The sequence below is a fragment of the Phalacrocorax aristotelis genome, chromosome 12 (assembly GCF_949628215.1).
Source record: "Phalacrocorax aristotelis chromosome 12, bGulAri2.1, whole genome shotgun sequence".
Taxonomy (NCBI): domain Eukaryota; kingdom Metazoa; phylum Chordata; class Aves; order Suliformes; family Phalacrocoracidae; genus Phalacrocorax; species Phalacrocorax aristotelis.
The window spans coordinates 11889582-11912447 of NC_134287.1; the positions used below are offsets into that span (position 1 = coordinate 11889582).

The window sequence follows — 22866 nt, forward strand, 5'->3', positions numbered from 1 at the left end:
TTAAACACACTCTATTAATACTTCCTCTTGCTACTCATATCCTTTTCCCCCATATAATTCTAATATGCCATGAGTCTAACACTGAGGCATTAGGTTAGCTGGTGTGCAGTTGACAAAATAGTGATTTGAGGGAAGCACTGACATGCAGAGAGAATAGTGAGACGTCCACTCCCCACCAAATTCCTCCATCTGCTGTTATGGCCACAGTGAGGACAGTGTTTGGAAATTGGAAGAGCGAGCATACAAGCTGAAGGTAATTGAGGACATGGCAGGGAAGGGAAGGAGAAATCCTGTGAAGAGGTGATGTCCATGGCACACCGATGACATGGAGGCTTCTTCAGCAATGACTGCCGTAAAGTGCGGTGCTGAGGTACGCGTCCCATTGGAGAGCACAAACAGCATCGTCCAAGTTGGCTGAGCAGCTGGTGCTGGCGCTGGCGCAGTACACTTGGAATGGGGACATGGATAGCTAGGAACAAAAGAGAACAAAACTTCATCATGACACACAGAAGTGGTGATGAAGAAAGGGAACTTAAATCACTGAATACATTATTAATGGATTATTTGTGGAATACTAGAATAAGGAAATGGCAGGAGGGGGAGGAAAACTCAGGTTCCTGCAATGTTCAGTAAAGTTTTCGTATGTTGTTTTCCTCTGCGCATAGCTCACAGTGGCCCGGAACTGCCCATTCTCAGGAGCTCTCTGTCAGAAGGTGCAAAGTTGTCACTTCCAGCTGCTGGGGACATTGAGGAGTAATCAGGACACTGTCAGTGCACTGCCATCATAGAATAACTTGAATAACTCTTATCAAGGAATGGTTAGTACTTCTGAATAACTCATCTGTAATCACTGCTTAGACAGCTGTGACCATCTGCATTTCTTTGTCAAGTGCATGTATATCAAACTAGTCTTAACAAATCAGTAATTTTTTCCTCTTCTTGCAGGGTAGAATTGGTTTACCTCTTTGATTTTAAAATGTCATCTACTTCAGGCTGTCAATTGAATGTTTTTTAGAAGAACTTACAAGTTAAAATAGTGTCTTAATCAGGTTTCTTGGCACAGCACTTAATGATGCACTCTTTAAAGCCGAAACAAAAAAAAAAACAACCATGGATGCATTCTTTGTAATGTAAAGCGAAGAAAAGATTAGATGCTTCATACAGTAACGAAGCATGGGTAAGCTTGCATCTTAACTAAACAACATCTACTATTTGCTAAGTTAGTTGTTGCCTCTATACAGAAAAACAAAGTAAGTCCCAAAAATACAAGGTCTGCAAAAGTCATTCTTGAGATAGAAATGATCCTTCAGGTGCACCAGGCAGCTAACAACAACTTTATGAGGGTCCTGTTCGATTCAGGGTGAACTCTTGAAATTGGTGCAACTGCAACCCAAGCCTCCCCCTTCTCCTGTTTCAATTATTTTTTATTTAAATGTGAGACGTCAGGGAAATGACTAGAAAAAGTAGGTGTTAAGCACTGTGACCCTTTGCTCCGCTCCTAGAATCATAGAATAGTTTGTGTAGGAGGGGACCTTTAAAGGTCATCTAGTCCAACCCCCATATCTTCTTTATCTTGATAGAAATTGGAGCCTGAATGTGGACAACAGACCGGGAAAGTGCTTGAACTGGCTCCATACCGTCTTGTCCCTCAGGCATGGGGAGGGAGCAGTCCTAGGTTTTTGAGATTTAGGGTAACTTGAGGGGCAACGGTATATTGTGGGCTGTTGATTGTAAATCTGAACTCAGCAGTGAAAAAGCCTCTCTAAACGCCTGTGAAATCAGTTAGACTGTCTGAATTGGTTTGTTGGTGGGTTATTTTTTTCCCTAAGCTGATTTCAAGACCATTAGTGCACTCTTATTTTGATCTGTAAGCCAGATGAGAGCTTAAAAAAACTAGGTAAGGGAAGAGATACTAACGCAGAGTATGAACTGCGGCTTTAACTATTTTTTAAAGCAGCTTTTAAAAAAAAACCCAAACCAAACAACTTCCATGTTAAAACAGATCCTTTGGCTGTGCTTTTGTTTTTTTACAGCAGTGCTGCTGAAGTCATCTTTACCAGCTTTCATGCCAGGTTCCCAATGATGCTAGCACAGCAAAAAATACCCTTTTTCTTTTGCATCTGGATCGGTTATCCGGTCTGGTTGCCAGTGTGGGTGTCCAAACAGCCATGCCAGCTTTGGTGGGAACAATGTGGGATGTGGACTGCTACTAAGGAAATTCCTGGGGAACCACACTCACAGTAACTTCGGAACTAGTAACTCACTACTGTAACGGTCCTGGGTCTGGCCGTCCTGATGAGTGACTAATTGGTCTCCTTGGAACAAGGAAGAGAAGTAGTTGCTGGCATGTGGTTATCAACTGTCAGCTGGAGGTAGACAGGTAACATGAGTTCCCTCTTTATCTAGGGTTTTGTATGGCATCAGAGCACCAAGTAAAACTCGTGTGGCAGGTGCTGACCTGCAAACGAAAGTGCCCTCCTTTGTATCTGGCTGGCCAGAAGGTCTCTGGAAGTCGCAAGATGACTGAGGGCTTAGCAGGTACCTAGATTCAGGTTTTTTTGTTAGTCTCCCAACTTAATGTTCTGTTGTAATATTTTGTATTTCTTCAATTCTGGCTCTACAATGAATGCTACTTTGCTTAATGGCAGTGAACATGAAACCAACTATTTGTCTACACAGCTGTCTTCAAAGGTGTCAATTTTGGTTGTCATTTTGAATGCTGGTGTATATGCAGCTTGGAAACCTGTTGGTCTCTGTGCGTTACATTACACTGTAGTAAAATCTCATTGAGAGAGAACTGGAGATATCACCAATTATATCATCAAGGGAGACAATGAAAGTGCCCATAAGGAAGATTAAAAGAGATGAAAGTTGTTTTCAATCTTCCCCTTTACTTGTCCTGAGTGAGGGGAGGGGGGAGGAAGGACCTGCTTTTTGCAGATGGTAGAATGATTCACCAGTTAATGGGATCTTAATGCCTGGCAGGAAAAGATGTCATTAGCTGTGCTGAATCTCTGTGTGATACGCACATTTGGTCCAGCGTATAGCACGCTTCTGTGCGCTCCTTCAGCCTGCTGCTCGTTCGCCGAGTTCCTCTTTTACTCCACTGCTTGCGCACGTCAAATGTTGCTTTTGATAAGCTCTGATTTATGGGCAAGTGACTTTTTAATGGAAAAGTGCTCTCATCTGCTAGGATGACGAAGAGCTGCTCTTTGCTTATTAATAAAAGACAAACTGTGAGTTAATCAGTGGTGAGATACGCAACTGGGTTGCATTTTTTCATTTAAATCCTCTTAATTTGAAATACACGATAACATGAGACACCATTATGGCAACTACTGTGGTCAGAACTTTTTGAAGTGAATTATAAAATTCCATTTTTGTTAGTGTCACCGAAATCGGGAATAAACCTCGTAACGCCAGTGTAGTGTTAAAAGGCAGGCATTCTTTATTCATGGCACCGGTTGCATGGGGGATCGCTCCTCCTAACGTGCATACCTTACACACTTTTGCCTTGTGATTTATATAGACCAAAAATATACATATTCATCTTATCCATACATGTTTGATATTATTCTCTTTGGTGATTGGAACAAACTTGCCCACTTCACATGTAAATTACTGTGCAAGCTCAGTTGTCCTTTCCCATTGTTCTCTTCTGAGTAGGTGGTATTACTTGGGTCGGTGGTCCATGAGTCGGTGGTCGTGATCTCCCCCTGCCGGAATTACCTTGGCTCTTAATCTTGGCAGTCCTGGACAGTTTTCTCAGTCCACTACAGGAAACCACATTTTGTCATCCTCTTCTGACAGAAACACATTGTCTATTATTTCGTTCACATTAATGATTACCTAGAGACTAAAATACAGATCAAAGAATACACCGATTGGTATACTCCATGTCCCCAGACTTAATGTCCAGCTGGATAGGGCTGTACAAGGAGCATAGCAACATCCATGGTTGGTTAATTCCATCACTCTGGTTACATTCGTACCTTCAATATTCATTAGCCTTTCACAGCTAACTAACTTTCACGTTTCAAGAGTTACAGGAGTACTTGTGCAATGGGTATTATTTCTTAATCTTTAACACTAAAACTCATGTGCAGTAGTCAGACATCGTAGTACTTTAGCAGTGGCTTTTCCCACGACCACAGTTCATGGGAGAGGCTTCTACTTTACTCATGGGTAGTTGCACAAAGGGGTAAAAAAGGTTTTAAATTTTAAAGGAACCAGGCTGTCACAGAAGATAACATTTGTTTTCAGGTTGCAGGTTGGTTATTGTCCAAGAAGATAATTTAGTTTCTGTGTTACAACACTTAGACTACACCATTTTAAAGCTGTTGATATTCCTAAGAGGAGCAATATGTTTATAAAAAAATAGAAAAAAAAAAAAAAGAAAGGAAGACTGTTTCTGTTTTTAATGGGGAAATGCTTAAATTCTTCAGCTGGAGAACTCAGTATGTCTGCGTCAGTCAGCCAAGTGACTCAGTGTTGTGATGCTAATGTAGGTCTGACTCTGGAAGCCTAAATTTATATAACAGAGAAAAACTCAGCATAGTTTAGGTTGAGAGAAGTGAGTGATTTTTGTTTTCTTATGCATAGCCAAACTGAAAATCTTTTCTCCTTCTCCATTATATTTCCTTCCTCTTCTGCTCTTGCATATTTGCTCTGACATCTACCTCAGAAATTTCTGTTCCTCTCTTTTCCATAGGAAAGAGTTGTGTTTCTGAAAACCTGAGGATTTATCTGCACAATGCTCCATGATAATTTAATGGTTTAATATTTAATAATAATTTAATATTTTAGAGAAATTATACCTCCTTCAGCTTAACTTCTTTTACTTGTAAGTCAAATCTTTGAAGAAGGTAAATCACAGCAGTCCTGCCTTTATTCTGGATTAAGTTTGAATCCCAAATCATTCAAAGATTACTATTGTCTTTAAGTCTCATCTATTTTAATCTAAATAATCTTTCAGTTTTAGGTAGGTCCTTCCTTTCTTCTGCATTGTTTTAAATGATAAGAGCAAGGATATGACTAATCGCCTTCATTGTGGAATTATACAGAGCTGAGATTTGCTTTCTTTGGCCAGCTACCTTACCTGCTTGGTATGTGCATTATATCAGAGAAACCAGTGTGATTCATAATGGGGGAGAAAATAAAGTGCTGGAAATTATAACAGGTGTTGAACAATAGCCATTTATAAGGTGCCACTGTCATATCTCAAAGGGTTTTATAGCTGGTCTTTGACTTCCAGGTGTCTACTACTAGTGATAATGTATTTGAAGACCATTTTATGTATTCCATAGGGGAAATTTGCTGACAAGGTTTCCCTGTAGCAAACTCTGAGATTTGGATGTGCCACTGTAATTTATTTGCTCTTATGCAGTTAGTATATAGCAGGCAATATTATGCTGTCAAGGGACATGGTTTTTTTGCAAGAGAGATATTCTGTACTAAAAAAAAATCCCTCTTACATTGCAGGCTCTCATGCTGCAGCATACTGTCAGTAGCAGCCCCTGAAGACGTCTCTACCCGGATTCCACAGACATCCACAGTGGCCAGCTGTCTAGGACAGATAAGGCTAAAAAGAGATTTAACTAATACTGTCATTCAACGATCTCGGGTAAATACTTCCTTAATTCTGTTCTGGAAAATGCATACTCAAAAGTTGAAGGAAGGGAAACCTTTGGGTTCAACTAAAAAAAGTCTAGTAAATTATCTTCCAGGAAAGCACCTCTATGTCAGCTAGGCAATGAGGCTGACTGTGATAACAGGGCAAAACTGATAACATGGCTGGCATAACTGACCCACTGTGCTTAATAGGGGAGTACCTTATCAGGGAATAATGTTAAAATATTTCTCTTATATTTGTTTTCCTGGGTTCTACTAACATGATTACGAAAAGAACTTGCCAGCAAATAAGTTACTTTGTACAACACTACTCCTTAGTACTTTATAACAAAAAAAAAAATTTTACAAACACCATTAAGTTCTTGCAAGACTATAGAGACACGGCACCACTTTACACACAGTCTAATGGACCCAAGCAGGGAGTAACGGGTTTGGTGTAGCCGGGAATTGGAAGGGGGGCTCTACGTCTTGGCTGTCTTTTGGAATAAGCTGCCTGTGCCAGCACTATGCCTGGAATGTACCTGGAACAGTCTCAGCTTGCCAGCACAGGCTTTCTCTTGCCTCACTTTATACTCTGACAGCAAGTGAAAGGCACCAGAAATACAAATGCTGGCTTGGCAAAACAGGGAGAAGTTAACACGTGCCCAGAAAAGCCGTCAGCCCAGGATATTGGCTTGGTGGCCCTGGCCAGAGATGTCAGAAATGTCAGCTGGAAGTCAGACATCAGTTCTTTTCCTGTCCTGGTTTTGGCTGAGATAACTGATCACCAGTCTGGTACCTTTTGAGACCAGCTGTGCAAAGCTGAGCACAAGCTGTGGCCAGATCTTTCTGCAAGAGGGCATCATCTGATTTCTTTGTTTCTGGCATTCGCAGTTACCTTTCTAAACTGTGTGATTTGAGTGGAGGTGGGTAAAAAATGTGGGTTTGCTGCAGTGCAGTGTAATAGACATGTTGTTATATGCAATACAGAAAAAAAAAAAAAAAAGAAAAAAAGAAAAAAAGAAAATCAACTCACCCAATGTTGGAATGTGAGCAATTCTCTCCTATTACCCAGAGCAGTCACCTCAGGAGCTGGTTATGTGTAATGCACCAGTCATAAAGCAGTGGGAGTATGTTAAAAATCAAGGAATGGAGTCAGAATGGGGGGCTGGGAGGTAGTCTTAGAAATGAGTAGTCCTCTCCCACCCAGCAAGCTAGCTCCATTGTCTGAAATAGTATAAAAATACCCACCCACCCAAGGAATGCACTAAGTCACTCCCTCCTTGCCAGATATCTCTGACTGAGAGTAATTGCTTGCTTTTGACAGAGCCCAGAGTGGATCTCTATGGAGTACTTGAGTAGGAGGTGAAAATTCAGTAGCTAATGTGATGGCTTCTGTTTCTGTTTTATTTATTCTGAAGCTGTTTTTCAAGCCCAAACAGCAGCCTGCCAGGGAAGGTGTCTCTGCTTGGGATTCATTATAGTTATTATCAGTAGCAACATGCCTCTGGCTAATTACACTTGGTTTGTGAGTGACAGCCTTTGATTGGACAGTATTGCTTCCCCCTCCTGGGGAAGGAGATCTTTTTCAGGTCACAGATTAAGTCATTGCTAGATGATAATTTCATGGTATGCTGTGGCAGCACATGCTTGAACTAAAGACTGCCACCCCTTAACTCACTCAGGCTAGCTTTTTCCCACATGTGCTGGAAGAAGGAGGCAGGGCTCAGATCTTGCATCTGAATATCTGCCAGGTTATAGGGGCATGAAGATCTAAATCTCCTCATCTCTAATAGGAAGTGGGTGTAGAGGTCAGTGACTTGATGCCATGACATCCAAGTTGTCCGCTTGGATGCAGGGACAGTAGAGGCGGATTTATGGTTGGGAGCTTCAAGATGAGGCATTTCAAAGAGCAACTTCTCTGGACAATCTATGGGCTTTGAGTACAATTTCAATAAACTTAGGAGCTCTTAAAAAAAAGTGGCTGCTGTCAATAATAATTAAAGAATCCCCCTTTGTCATTCAGTCTGCTGGACAACATTTCTGACAGGTATTGCTGCAGACCCTATACTACCTTTGACACCGAGTGTGGAGCATCATTCAAAGACCCATCTGCACATGCATTAGTAGCTTGTGGTCCCCTGGCCCTAGCTGAGGCCAGTGCTTTGGAAATGATGAGGAACGTGCCATTCCTGTAGTGATTTGTGTTTGCTACTTGAACTGAGCTGCTTAAGGAATGTACACGGCATTTTGCTGACGGGTTTTAAGTACCATCTGCAACCCTTAATGAACACAGTGTCTCTCTGCTTGCCCTGGCATTTTTTGTAGCTCTCATTTCGCACTATTGCTAATGTGGAACAATGATGCGGACAGCCTGCTGTCAGTATTACTCTATTATCTCTGAAAGTCTTTCTTAGCTGTGCAGAATGGCGGGGCTCTCCCCACCCATGGCAACACTTGACATGAAAGCATTTTTTATGAATCTGGTTTGAAATGCATCAGCTCTTGTTCTGATCTGAAATTCTTGCTTCCTTTTGCTTAGGGGAAACCTAACACTACTTAAATAACTATGCAAATGACACACCTCTATACCAGTAAGAAAATACTGCTTGTTAGAAATGACTCTAAAATTTCTACCTAAAATCATAGCCCTTTGTGTGTCAGGCTTACAGCAGTTTTCAGTGGTGTAATGATCCAAACAGTAGCAGCTAGTTTGTCCCTGCATTCCTCAAATGAAACGGAGAGTGGGATATGAGCAATGACGAGAAGTATTAGCAATATACATGCCACAAAACAGAGATTTCCCTGAAGTGCTGCAGTGAAATGCCTCAACTTTGGCATTTAGGAAGGGCTGGGTTTCTCCAATAGAAGGGAGGTGATGCCCTGAGGTCAGCTGGGTCTCTTTAGCAGCTCGATGACTCCTAAACTTCCTCTTCTGGGTATCTCGTTTGTTAGAGACAGACCAGCTGTTCTGAAAAGTCAAAAGAGAGTAAAATCTTTCTTCCTGGAGGGTATGGGGGGGGGCGGTGAGAGAGGAAGGAAAGCAGGGGAAACAAGTGGTCTCTTCATTGCTTTCTTTATTTCTGTTTTCAATAGGGCCATAAATGTCACTTCCCTCCTGGCATATCTGGAGGTTGAAGCACTTTTGCTACTGAAAAGGTTCATATGGCTCTAGCAGCAATGTAAGTTTTCTTTGTGCTGTTTTCTGTCTCTCCTCGAAGGAAGCATCTAAGGGCATGATAGGTAGGTGTGTGTATCCTTTCCTTATTAGAAAGCCTGCTTTTTGAATGCCTCCTGGTTTTGTTTTTTTGTTTCTTTTGTTTTTTTTTTTAAAGATCATCTAAAATAATTTAGTGGCCCTCATCAAATCCCCTGTAACAGACAGGGGTCTGCCTCACACAGAGTTTTTATTTTCCTTCCCCCTCTGCAGCTACGTCTCCTTGGCTGGTAGTGTTAGGACAGAAAAAGATTGAATGAATTGATGCATTCTTTCCTGCCTTTCCTAGAAGGTTCCTCAGGTTGATACATATTGTGTAGGAGGAAGATTGGGTTTGTGTTTGCCCTTGGACTGCTTTGTAAGTAAATGAGGGAATTCAGCTCACAGAGATGTCAGTCAGTTTGGTTCCTTTTGCTTGCACAGAATTCACTTAGTTTTCTTTACAGAAATATTTGTGAAGCTTTAATTAAATTTTTCTTGTGTAGCTTGAGCTACTCTAGTGAGCAGAGCTCTGAATGCAAGGGTTTAAACAGCTGAGGCAAATGATAACTGCATGTGCTTAGAAAAGCATTTATAAAATGCTTTGTGAAGCTGTGAACTTTGCTTCCCACTTACACCTACATCTGATGGTGGACTGGAGCAGAGCTGCCTTTTCAGAGGTGTGCTACAGAAATAGAGGCAGAGCCAGAGAGCTCCCCTTTCTATCATCTTAATGATTTATCTACCTCAGCTTATTTGTTGTAGGAGAATCTCTGATTTCCTTTCAACTTCAACATGACAGCAGAGCTTGCCACCAGCTCACATAACTCTTACAGATACAGTATAAATAGGTGAGAGATAGGAAATTGAAATGCCTGTATGCAATACAGGTAAAAATACAGCTGAAGCAATATATGCTTCACAGCATCTTGCTTCCTGTGTTTGTAATGGACATTGTTGGCTGTAGACAGTGATGTCTGCCAGGCTGGATCTCCATTTGATGTTCTTTCCACTCAAGTGATTTTTTTTTTAAGTAAAATCCTGTCCAAGGGCCAAATGAAAATTTGGGGACTGATTGTGGCAGTGCAATCCACGTTGCATCCCATTGTGTGTGTTGACCCTGTCTTTGCAACAGCATACCTCAGTACGAGGAGTGTCTGAGGCCTGGCTTACGGTCTATGGGGTGAACTCAAATGCAGTGGTAGTGGTACCATGCAGATGTCCTGCACGTACAGACTTTGTCATACGCTAATGCTCCAGTACCCAAGCATGCTCATACACGCTGATGAATGAAATTCCTCCGCAGCCTCTCTTCTGCAGGAGGAATGACTTACAGTTTTTAGGCACCTGCAGTCACAGAGGAAGCTGGCAACAGAATCCGACTCTCATTTGACTTAATCGCAGAACCATCCTTCTTTCCCACGTGCCAAGTGGGTTTGGAGAAGTGCAGGGGGTTCGACCTGGCTGTTTCTCCTGAAGATCAGTAGTTCATTTCTGGCCAGAAGGTTAGAGATGGGGGGGCAGGTAAGTTAAAAAATATAACTGAAATCTAACAATCTGAAAATTACCAAGTCAGTTTTGCAAGGCTACTTTACTCCCTCATTGACCTGAGTTTCCCCTGGGTCAATTCATCTGCCTTATAAATGGGACAATTCCAGACCTTTGATAGAAACTTTCTGTTTGCATCTCTTCTGCGTATAACCTGTTGTTGCTTGAAGAGTAAAAGATGTGAAGTCTTATCTTTCTGAGATGAGTGTGAGAACTTAGTATCTTTCTTCCAGAACTGTCTTCTACCTAGAAGATGCTGCTTTTCTGTCCTGTTAGGTTACTGTTTCTTTTATATAGAAACTTTTTGCAGTTCATTATAGCTCCATCCCTGCAAAATTACAAATTTATATGTACATTTATTCTCTTAAATTAATCTATAGTTATGCACGAGGAAGCCCTTGTGTTCAATGTAAGCCGTGTTTTCCAGCTGTCTCTGCTTGATCAATAGCTTTGTAAAAATAACTGTGTTACTTTGATGGGGTCAGAGTAGTTGAGTAATACTTGCTATACCCTATTAATCTACATAATTTCATTAATGCTTCATATTCTTCCTTGTGCAATGAAAAGAATTTTGCTAACAGCAGTAATCTGTTAATAGGACTTGGACTATGGCTCATTTTTAAGAACTTCAACAAAGCATTTAGTAACACTCAGAGTATTTGGCTTCCAGAATGACTTTTCATATTTTAAAGATTTAATGTACTCAGCTGTGATTTCTGATAGAAAAACTGTTCTTTGTCCAAATAATTGCTTTAATTTCTTTTAAAACTGAGAATAAACTGGTGGATATTCTGAAATCATGGGAGAAAACAGAGAGGAACAGAGATCAGCTGAACCAGACGGAAGGTGGCATAGTACCATACCTTGGCTTGGCAGACCTGAGTGTCTCGGTTGTCTTTGGGTAAATTACCTGACCTGCTCTGCGAAGCGAACGATATGACTGCTTCCTACCTCAGCAGTGCTTGTGGTGATAAATACCTTTAAAGATTATGAAATGACAGAGCTGGGTTACTGTTGCACAAATGCGCTTATAAGTAGAAATGAGGGCACAGTGATAGGGCTGACTTTTCAGCAGTGGTTTTTTCTCTCTCCATCCCACTGCTCCCACTCCAGCACAAGCAGAGGTGGAAAATTTTTTCAGAAGCACCAGCAGCAGAGTGTTAGGAACTGAGCAGCAGGTAGGCAGGCTAGTGGGGTATCAGTCACATCAACTAAAGTCTAAGTAAGTGATATCAGTGATGCTATCAAGGGCAGTGTTTCTTTTTTCTTCTTTTTTTCCCTAAGGTGTGGCTTCAGTTCTTGATTGTGACCTGTAGTGCCAATAAAAAATGAATCTATGCCTTTTCCCTTTCCTTTTACCCACTTGTACAGGAAAAGCCTGAAAACACTGAATCCAGTGGAGCTTTTCCCTGCAGTGAATATCTACAAGATCAGAGATCCATTCTGCATTCGTTACTGGTCTCTAAGTTTCTCTGCCTGTGCCCAGTGTAACAAACAAGCTGTTTCTCCAGGGATCCTTTGATTCCAACCACAATGGAATAACTCCCTATGCTGTCACGCTTCCTTCTAAATCTTTACTAACACCACACTTTCTGCAAGTTGTGGTGACAGGAGGCCAGTGCTAAAGGCCCTCATGTTTCTGGCTCTGTGGCAGAGTGCTGGGCACCCCATGCTGCCAGGCTCTAGTAAATGCAGACCGTAGTATAAGATCTCATGAGGTGAATCAAGCAGCAATTTGAACTTGTGTTGCACGGTTCCTGCAGCTACCTGGAAGATGGATATACTCTGTAGCCTGTAGAAAGGCTAAGGAATAGACAGAGATGCCAATGGAAGAGAGTGCAGGAGTTGCTGCTAGAGAGATGATCAAGAGAGGTTTTGGAGCAGGATCATGGCTAGCAGGGTTCTCTCTTGCACAGCACAACCCACACTGGCTACAGAGATGTAGTATCACACAGTACAGTGCAGTAATCACATACTTGTAATTTCCTCATCTAGAGTTCCAGGAAGGGAAAAGAGGCTCTTTTCAGTATAGCTTCTCTTATAGATATAGCAAAGATTACTACAGTATTCCTTCTTCATCTAACATCTTTGCAAGTTTTCTCATCATCTCATCATATCTTTCTTGTGTTTTAACTGCCTATCAAAAATAGCCACGTTAGGAGTGAAATTATCACGAAAGCCTCACTGAAATTACTGTAATTTGTTACTGTAAACAGATGATCTGTATGTCTTCAATTACACTTCAGGCAAACAGTTTCTGAAAATGCAAGTATGCGGTTTGGTGCGGCATGGGCTGCAAGGAGGAGGAAGAGGTGCATGGGAGGGTCTTTTAGTACTGCTTGATTTCATGCTGCTGATGGTAATTAGCAGTGGAAAGTACGGTTTATTAAAATGCCGGTTGTAGCAAAAAGTATCAACTACGGACAATGGCTGGTTGAAGAGAGGTTTACAAAACACAAAATTTTTCACGGCACAGCTGTTGGGTTCAAATCTAGTACAGGGTGGTTGCTGGGTACTGTTGGAGGTTGGATTTCATATTACAGTAACAATGAGAGACGCTATTGAGGACAAGGACACAAGGTGTTAAGCACATGGAGAATGAAGTCAGCAGTATTCATGTTCTAAAAAGTTTGCAATCTTTATGCATTATTTTAAAAACCTCCAAAACCAGCTTTAGATATATAAATGCCAGTTTTGGCCTCATGAAGCTGGCCTCCCATAGACTTCCCCTGTATTCCTGCAGCTCCTCCATGCAGCTCAGAAGTTGCGTCCTGGTATTCTCATGTTCCCCATGGACAGCAGTCCACGTAATTAACTGGTATGTTTACAGCATGCTGGATCTGCAAAGCAAGCTGCCCTTCTCTTCACAGTGGTTCTCATGGCTGGAGATTTACACCCACCCTCTGACTTGTCCAGCTCTTCCCAGCAGCTCCCTTCAGGCATTAGCTGGCTGGCCCAAAAGGCCGTGGCTGTTCTCCTCACCTTAGACCAGGTCCCCAGGCTCCAACACCAAGTGCTGTGATCAGGTCAGCAGGTTAGCTGCATGGCATTTAATTACCTGACAATCTTGCCTTTGGCAGCTGTGATCAGTGGTCTGGAGTGACTAAAGCCCCGAGCTTTTTGCAGTACATACAGCACAATTTCAGCAGAAGAATAAAACATTACAAGATAAAAGCTTTACAAGTAGAAAAACTAGAAAGTGGTTTCAGCTCTCATGTCTTTGGGACCTCCGGTTCTTCTGTTCCCTACATGTTTCACTCCTATCAGCCTCTATGCTTTCATCCATTCCAAGTTTTTGTTCCAGGTTATTTTCCGCTAAGGATCTTCTCAGAGTGTAGAAGGTGGGAGCTGTTGCCCTTAATTTCTTACTATACCAGTAAATGTAAGGACTATCTTTAGACTGTTCCCCCTTTTACCCCACTAGTTCAGTAAATCCCTAAAACAGGGAACCAGTCCAATAATTATGGGACAAACAGATGGAGAAACAGCATCCATGGTCTCTACAGTAGTAGAGTATTTCTTGCCTTTTCCTCTTATCTGGAATCTACAGTGTCTGGTAGACGCTGTTAAAGACAGAATGCTGAAGTCAATGAATTTCAGGCCTAATTCAAAATACAGGAATTTCCCTGTGCATTTCTTCTGTTGTTTCTAGGTTTTGCTTCTTTGTTTTATGGGTTTGTTTCCTACATCATACATCAAAAGAAATAACATACAATTCAAGGCAGGTTCAGTAATGAAAATACGTCAATATCAAATCCAAACAATATTGTAAAGCTCAAACTGAGGCTTCTCCATATGGTATGTTGATATTGCCAGCCAAAAACACAACATGCAACTTCCAGAGCTGGGTTCGGTGAACTTTAAAATATGTACAAAAATAACTGGCAACAGCTTTTCTCAACGCAAAATCCTTTCTACTCTCTCCCAGAAAGAGCTGTTCCCCTGCCGGTTTTCAGCACCTCCTCCTCCCCGTCTGCTTGTTCCTTCCTCCCTCTGTTCTGCTTTTTTCCCCACATTTGTATGAATACCCTCCCTCCCCAGTTCTTGTTCTTGTGACGGAGAGAGGATGCATCAGAGTTCTCTGCCTATCTTGCTTTCCAGAGATGTTACATCAGCTGCTGCTGAGCAAAGCTGATTCCCTGCAGCTTTCCCCTTCCCAAACACGGTCTCTTTTGGATCAGTCCAGCTGTCTGGGTGTACGACTGGTTGCTGACCGGTCTCCAAAGGCTGCTGGTTCTCTTCTCCTCAGATTTCCAAAACAGCAAGCAGCTCCCCAGACCTGGAGCAGAACACAAACATGTGGCTGAAACGTCAATTCAGCTCAAGCTGAGGAGAGAGCGGGCTGTGTGGTGGTGCTCACTGACCATCGGCTGTGCAAGACGGGAGGTCAGAAACTCCTCCCCATCGCAGACCTGCTTTCACAGGGGTCTGCAGCCTATGTGAGAGTGGACTGGGTGTTGCCGGTCTTCCTCTCCGCTCTTGTCCCTAGCTTTGGGAGGCTGCCACCACTGCAGTTCACGGGAAGAGCCAAGCACAATGTTAGCATGCAATAATTTACCTTCCCGGTGTTGTAGGCCAGCAAGAAGTGAGGCGATGCCTTCAGGCTTGCTTTGTAGGTCACCATGATTTTACTTAATTTTTATCAGGAATTCTTCCAATATTATATCTGTGGGTACCATATCCAGGATATCTTTCACAGGTATGATATCTAGGAGAACGGTGAAAGACCTCTCCGTTAGAAGTGTTGGTGGGAGATACATACCTCCTCGCCAAGTTATGATCAGACCATGAAGTACTTGTCACACTTAAGTGTGACATAAGAGAGCAGAGTGCTGAGTTAGCAACAGTGCTAATAGCTGCACAGGTCACTGCTGATGGCAGTGAGATGAGGCCACAAGGTGATTGCAGGACAGCAGTAGGTGACAACATAAGCTGTTGTTTTCCTGTTGTTACTTCCTGGGCATGCTATCTGTCCTCAGGTCGCTGTTGTCAATGATTTGATTTGTCTCTTTTCTGTGTGTCCCTAAATAATGCCTTTTTATCACATCCTACTCTCTCACTACTCATTTCAGGTCTGTTAAGCACCACCTGTTATCCACTCATCTATCTCATGTAAAGGAACCCCTTGGTTAGTCTGGTTTATGGTAACAGCCACACAAGCATGTGATTTCTGCCAAAATCCATGGAACTACCAAGGACAACGACTGGCATGGGTAGGTTCAGTCAAACATCTCAGTGTAGCTACTTGTTGTGTCCTTTGATTAGGTCAATTACCCCTAAAGCATCCAGCACCCTCGGCGACCCTGTCGCAGGAGGGCTTAAGTGCCAGAAGTGTTGTCCATCATACGTTTGCGCCTGGTCTATGCGCAGCATCTGTGCCAGCGTGGCTACCCACATACCCGTGGGCAGGTCTGCAAGGGGTGAGCCTTCTGGTAACAGGTGGAGTTAAATAGGAATAGAGGTCCTTACATCAGTAAGACTTATTAATGACATGTAAGCACTTTTTAAAAGCTTATGTTTTATAGATATTTCATGGAGAAATGGCTCAACTTTAACCGCTAAAGTTATGCAAGCACAAAAACCTGTGTAGAACAGCACTGAGTGGGAATGTAGCGAATTAACAAATGGTGATTAAGGACATCCAGCTAAAGAAAGGCTGATATTTGGGGGGGAACAGAGGTCTCCTCTGGTTTTGGTGGGGGTTCTGATGAAAAATGTGTCATCGTGAAGTAACCCAGCTGACATGAGATCAGTAGGAAAGCCCTTTATTTTCTATCACTTCGCTCTTCCAAACCATATGCGACCGTAAGTGTGGAAGGGAAAACACATCATAATGCTCTAAGGCATGAACTGGAAATGACAGGAAAGATAATAGTGGACGTCACAGAGATGAGTCAACACGGAAGGACGTGGATGAACAATATGAACACCAGAAGATGTTCTGAATGGCTAGCACCAAAAAAAGATGTATTTTTATGCTGTGGAAAGAGTCTGAAGTATCGGGGTGGGGAAGTAGGTTGAAATGAAACCTCAAAAAAGACATGTAAAGTCCAGGGCAAGTCAGGAAGTTAAAGGCACATACGAGAACTTTAATAAAACTAAAAAGTAAGAAGTAGAAAAATATTGTTAAGGTAGCTTGAGTTAGAAAATAACTTCATAAAGAGAGAAAAATTAGGTTTGCTTGTTGCAAAATCTGGTATTTTTTGTGTCCCAACAGACACTGTAGACTCCATTTCTATGAAAGCAAAGATGTAGCAGTATCGCACTTGTGTTAATTTTTTCTAATTTTATAGAAATTTCATAAAAGTATTTCTGTGGAAAAATTGATTTTAAGTAGATGTCTAAGGTTTCTTTACTAAGATACCAATGTAACGGAGCTGCAGGACTGTGGAATCAGTGGAAACTTGGTTGTAACTTTACCCCTTATTGTCATTAATAATGCTACAGAATGGCTGTGTTTTGGTTAATCATAGCAAGGTTTTGGTGCAGGAGTTTGTGAATGTTTCTGTAGTTTTGAAGTACATCTTGGTGGTAATGCTAAGCAAGTTGTTCGTATTCTTGTCTTTTTGTCTTTTCTGTCTGTCTTTCAGGAAGACATTATGACTCTAAGGTTGAAGAAATTAGCAGTTCGTCAGCAAAAGGCCTACTAAGAACACTGGAGTAGCTTAAAACAGAAATATATCATAACCAGTGTTCTTTGGTTGCATCACAGGGTGTAAAGCACCCAAGGATGCCAAGGAGCCAAGAGAGAAATGGAGAGTCATGGCACTGGATAACCTGAGTCGGGGAAAGGGTTGAAAGCTGTGGATAGGAGCATCATTTTCCTTCTGATGTCCCAACGTGAGGATGACTTTATGGGTACGAATGAAGAGAACTTTTTAGGCCATCATACTTTAAGCAATAGTCAAAACAGGGGCCAGGGGAGGAAATGAAAGGAAGGGAAGGGCCCAGAGCAGATTCAGGTTTAGCAGAAAGGGAAGAAAATGAAGGTTGTAGCTAATAAATGTTGTCTAGCTCGTTGAGTCATCTGTGGGGATTCTCCATTGAACAGTGGCAGTGCCTACACCGTCAGTGTGGGAAAGGCCCTGGGTAGGACCGAGGTCTTCTCTTACCCTCTCCGTAAGCTTACTGGCACTGCTGGAAACTTTCCCAAATAAAGGCCAGCTTTCAAGTTACTGGACTGAGGGAGTCACATGATTTTCTTTTAAGGCCCTTTCTGTTTTTGACTACCACATTTATCCCCACCTGCGCTCTTCTCAACGAAAAAAGAGGAGGGAGGAAAAGCAGTTAGAGCGGTACAAAGTCCATTGCAATGTATTTGGTTTAGTATCTCTCAGACTTTTCAATCATGTTACCTTGCTTCATGCTATGTTAGTCTCTCTCAGGTTAGTCAGTGGTGTGACAAAAAAGAAACTGACAGGGTGCTAAGTGGAGCTGACATGATGGAAACGTGAATCAATTGCTGCATACCCACTACTCGCTAGCATTATGGCAGAGACTGGAAATGCATCCTGTTTACAGAGTTTTATGTGGCCTCAAATTATCTTTTGGGTCACAAAGTGTGCTGGACAGAGTGGGTTCAGGGACAATTGGGTTCCAAGACCGGCATCCCAAGGGAGTGTGTACAAGCCCCCAGCCTCAGCTCCATGGAGACTATTCTTGCCCAGAAAACTGGATAGCAGGTGTAGGCCAAGGACGGCTAATAGGAGATCACAGGCTGAATTAACTGAATCCACTTGTCACCTTCACGATTTTAAGAAATTAGTGTTTTCAAATTCATGTCACCATTAAGAAGGCTTCCCCAGACTAACTGCTGTCCATCCAGAAAGCTATACGTTATATCTAAGGTGGCTGTGTTATAGCCACACAGTTTAAGGCATACTGACTGTTGTGTATACTGGCTGTTCAGACAATGGGGCTATCTCTGCAAGCAGATGGGGAAACCTAAATAAGACAAAGTACCCAATGAATTTCTCTACTTAGGGTCTGCAGTGTTCGTTTTCTATCGCCCATTGTGTCTGGAGCAACAAGTCTTTATTCATGTGTTTTATTGTTTTTATAGGATGCTCTGGGTCTTTCTCTTGTTCCCATGAACATCTACAGAAAATACCTTCTCTGTTGGCACTTGCTGTGATCCCCTTGTAAAAGAACAAATGATAAGTCAATGGTGAAACGAACCATGAAAACTGAAACTCTGCTCTTAGTCTGGAAGCAGTGTCTCTAGGTCAGATGTATAAACACAGCAGCAGCAGAGCGATCACTTGAACTTTTTTCTGATAAATGAATCTGGGAAGTCTTTCTCAGTGGTTTGGTTTGTTAAGGATTTAGGAGTGTAATTATTGTTATGTTGGGTGTCTATTGTAGATGCAAATCCCTTATGAGTCACTAAGAAAACCAAGTTTGGTCTGTCACATGCAAGTTCCACTCTATCATCTAGGAATGTCTATAGGGAACGTATTTCCTGTGCAATGCATTGGCCCCTGAGCAGTGTGCTGGGCTTTGCTGGTGCTGAACTGGAAATTTAAAATGTTCCTCTTCTGCCCTGAGCAAAAAAATATTAACAAAATACTTAAAAGCTGATCATGGCAAGATAGGAGAGGTTTTGTGGCAACCAATGTTGACAAAAGGCAATACAAATTGATTTAGAAGGATTAAAAACCTGGGCAGAAATCAACACTGAGGTTTGGCTTGGGCAGACTTCTAAATCTGGGAAAACTCATGCTGTGAAAAAGAGAAATCTAGGAAGTGGTAATGGCTAAAGAAAGCCAGAAGGTACAAGGAGATTAAGCTGGCAACGGTAAGCAAAAGCGGGACAATAATGTCAAATTGGAACGTGTTTGGAAGAGTGACAAGTCTGGGTCTTGCTGGGGAGAAATAGGTGAGTCTAGGCCTGGCTAACACATGGTCACCTCCTTCCTTAGCCACCATCTGAGGCAATCCAGAAGGATTTACGTGGGCCAAGATTAATGACAGCTCACTGAAAAACATTACATTGCTTTAAGTATCAGCAGTAAACTGAGTCTGAGCAAAGTAAACCAGCCTGTGAAGAGTTTCCTAGTGTATAAGGAGATTATTACCTGTGTCCAAATGTGTTGGTTTTGGCTGGGATAGAGTTAATTTTCTTCATAGTAGTTAGTGTAGGGCTCTCTTTTGGATTTGTGCTGAGAACAGTGTTGATAACACAGGGATGTTTTAGTTCCTGCTGAGCTGGGCTTACACAGAGTCAAGACCTTTTCCGCTCCTCACCCCACCAGCGAGTGGGCTGGGGGGGCACAAGGAGTTGGGAGGGGACACAGCTGGGACAGCTGGCCCCAACTGACCCCAAGGGTGTCCCACACCGTATGACCACATGCTCAGCACATAAAGCTGGGGGAAGAAGAAGGAAGCGGGGGACATTCGGAGTGATGGTGTTTGCCTTCCCAAGTCACCATTACACATGATGGAGCTCTGCTTTCCTGGGGATGGCTGAACTCCTGCCTGCCCATGGGAAGGAGTGAATGAATTCCTAGTTTTGCTTTGCTTCCGTGTGCAGATTTGCTTTACTTATTAAATTGTCTTTATCTCAACCCACAAGTTTTCTCACTTTTACTCTTCCAATCCTCTACCCCATCCCACCAGGGGGGAGTGAGCGAGTGGTTGTGTGGTGCTTAGTTGCCAGCTGGGGTTAAACCATGACACCAGACTAGTTCCTTTATAGCTAGCTAACGAAAATAAAAGAAATAAGCATGAAGAGTTTGTTCTTATTTCTTTGAAACGTACTAATTTAAGCAAGGATGATGGCAATGTATCTTAATGTAATCTGTAGTTATTTTTGAATAGAGTTTGACTCAGCTGAATATTCTTGAATACTGTGTAGTCATTTTTGGTTTTCTCAAAGGCTGGGTAGTTAGTTCTCATGGCTTTTCTTTGGGTTCTTTAGGTCTGGGGGTTTTTGAGGGGAGGAACACAGGTCTTCATATTTCCTTCCCCTTTCCAGTCCTTCAGTGACATTATGGGCCTGTGCGTGGGAAGCAGTTTCCAATTTTGCTCCTGCTATCAGCTGTGGTTGCAGGGAATGCCTTCTGGAGATCTGGCTACCTGGTGCTCTTTGCACATTAGGCAGATAATTAACAGTTATCATTTGTGACTTTAGTTATTTATATATGCAAAAGAACATAGCTGCAGTGAGGATTCTGGGCCCCTTGGAAAAAAGTGACCCTAAAATTGTTAGCATTTATATTTCCTGTTCATAAAGCGTATTTGAAGTGCATCTGAAGATCTAAAATTAGCTCATTGGGCCAATTGAACTCGTTGGTCCCTTGCAGAATGATTAAATGTACTTTCCAGGAGGAGAGAGGAAATTGCATCTTGCTGAGGACAAGAAAGAAGTGGCCCTGAAGTTCTTTTGAGAGGCACAGTCAAGAGCACATCTTCAGTGAAGCATAATGAATAAAGAGCACTTTGCACAATTACGGTTGCCCCTGCCTCATGCTGGGGACATTGTGATTACTGCAGTGGCATCCTTTTGTTCAGAAGGGGCTCCTTCCACCACTGTGCACAGCCCCAGTCACCTTCTGATGCCTTGATTTCAGCAGGGTGGATTTCCTGCACTGCAACGCCCACGCAGATGAGTAGCATGTGGAGTTATTTCACCTCAAGCTGTGTCGTGGAAAAAGCCTCCTCTTGTGTGTGTGCCTGTGTCTCCTGGGTTTGGTGCTGTGTTGTAGGTTTATCCTGGAAACTTACCGTAGCTCCCAGTCCTGTAACCGCTTAAACAAGGAGCCCTTATGCCAGTGCACACACACTTCTAGCACGTGTTTTCTTGTCCATCTGTGTGAGGCTGATTGGAGCCCCGGCTGCTTTTGAAGCTGAGCTCTGACCTGCCCACTTCACAGTGTGGGTGTAGGGTGTCGGGGGAAGGGAGCTCAGGTGTGGTGATGTCCCAGCATGGTCGTACCTGTTATTTGGCACGGGTTTTCCTCAAGCAGTTCTCTTCTTTCTAAGTGAACATTTTATCCAGGAGGATTTTGAGGACTTCAGGTGTTTGGGATTTCGGGATATGTCACAGCCCACATGCAAGTGTGGAGCATCAGAAGGACCTGGGCTCTGGGTGAACCATAACTATAGTGTACATAAAGTAGAGTGGACACCATCATGGACGTATCACATTACCCCATCCCATACGTGTTATCCATTACATACACGTCTGTTTCTTTCTGAGATGCTCCAGGAAGAGGTGGAAGTCCTCAGCTCTTACAGTGTGCCTGTGAGAGCCAAACCCTTCAGGGGGTCCTGGTTTAACTTCTTCGGGAAAGAGCATGGGTGCCTCCAGTCTGTGTTTGTGCGGTTGTGTAGCTGCAGACACCAGGATTGCCTGGGCAATCTCTACCCAGACAGACATTGTCCCAAGTGAAAAGCTTCCACGGCAAAGCGTCCCATATTTCTGTAGCTGCTTCAGCACCTTTCAGGACACCAGGAGAAGCTTTCATGGAAGCATCAGACCTCACACAACTAATGGCACATCCAGAACTCCCCGAGCATGTTGTGTCCAGCTGTCTTGCCCTGGTGTGAAACAACTGCTCAAGCTCCTCCTCAGTCCTCCAAAAATTTTGCGACAGCACAGTACCCAGTCTCACAGGACAGGTGTTCTGGGAATGGCTGTAAGCAAAAAGGCTGGGAAACAAAGAATGAGGCTTTTGGAATCTTCTCCAGAGAATGTGAAGAAAACCTTTATCTTCAACAACTCACATTCTTGCTTTTTTCCTCATTCTTTGTTTGACAAATTGTTTTCTATTTACAGCCAGCACGTTTTAATGCCTTCTCCCTCCCCACAGCCTTCTGGGTTCCTATTTTCTCCTTCTGACAATGTTACCATATGGTTCTATTATTCAGAGATTCCTAAACATGTATTGCAACAGTCCTGAAAAATAATTAGGTGTTGCTGTGGTGTAAAAGCACATCTGTGATCAATGGCTCCCTCTGGAAATTATGGGATAAAATCTCCCAAGACATTTTTCTATCTTTCTACTTTCTCCACATCCTTTTCTGTCACTCCCTGCCTCCCAAAAAGGATTATAATAAAGGGAAGAAAGTCTGTGTGAACAGTTATTTTTGTTTTATTTCTTAAAAGCAATGCACAGTGTGATTGGTGGGGTTTTTTTGAGCTGTGACTAGGGGAAGAGATCTCTGAGGAGAAAAAGGTATATATATTTAGACTCTGTACATTTAGACTAGAACTTAATTCTATGATGATAACCAATGATTTACACCCTTTAATCCAAAAGTCCTCCTGTGCCCTGTGAGAAATACAACATATGTCCAGCAAATTGGTAACCATATGCTTCAGTGAACACGTGGTCCCTCAGCCCTTCCCCTGCTCCATTCCATTGATGGTTCCCTGCTGAAGCAGTCTGGGTCACAATTTACTCTGCCTTCATTGAAGGCTTTGTCAAGGGAAGGGTTATTTTTGGATTCCTTCTAATATTGCACGTTCTGTGTTTTTGAAAAGTTTCCGGCAGTTTTTTTTGCTGGAG

The 22866-nt window shown here is 42.6% G+C and overlaps 1 long non-coding RNA gene across 1 annotated transcript; it reads left to right on the plus strand.

Annotated features, from left to right (window-relative positions):
- The first annotated feature begins 567 nt into the window (after positions 1-567).
- LOC142063850 (uncharacterized) lies at positions 568-22415 on the plus strand. The gene is made up of 3 exons (XR_012662919.1): positions 568-818; positions 5482-5623; positions 20681-22415. It is a non-coding gene; the product is annotated as an uncharacterized LOC142063850 (long non-coding RNA).
- The last annotated feature ends 451 nt before the right edge of the window (positions 22416-22866 follow it).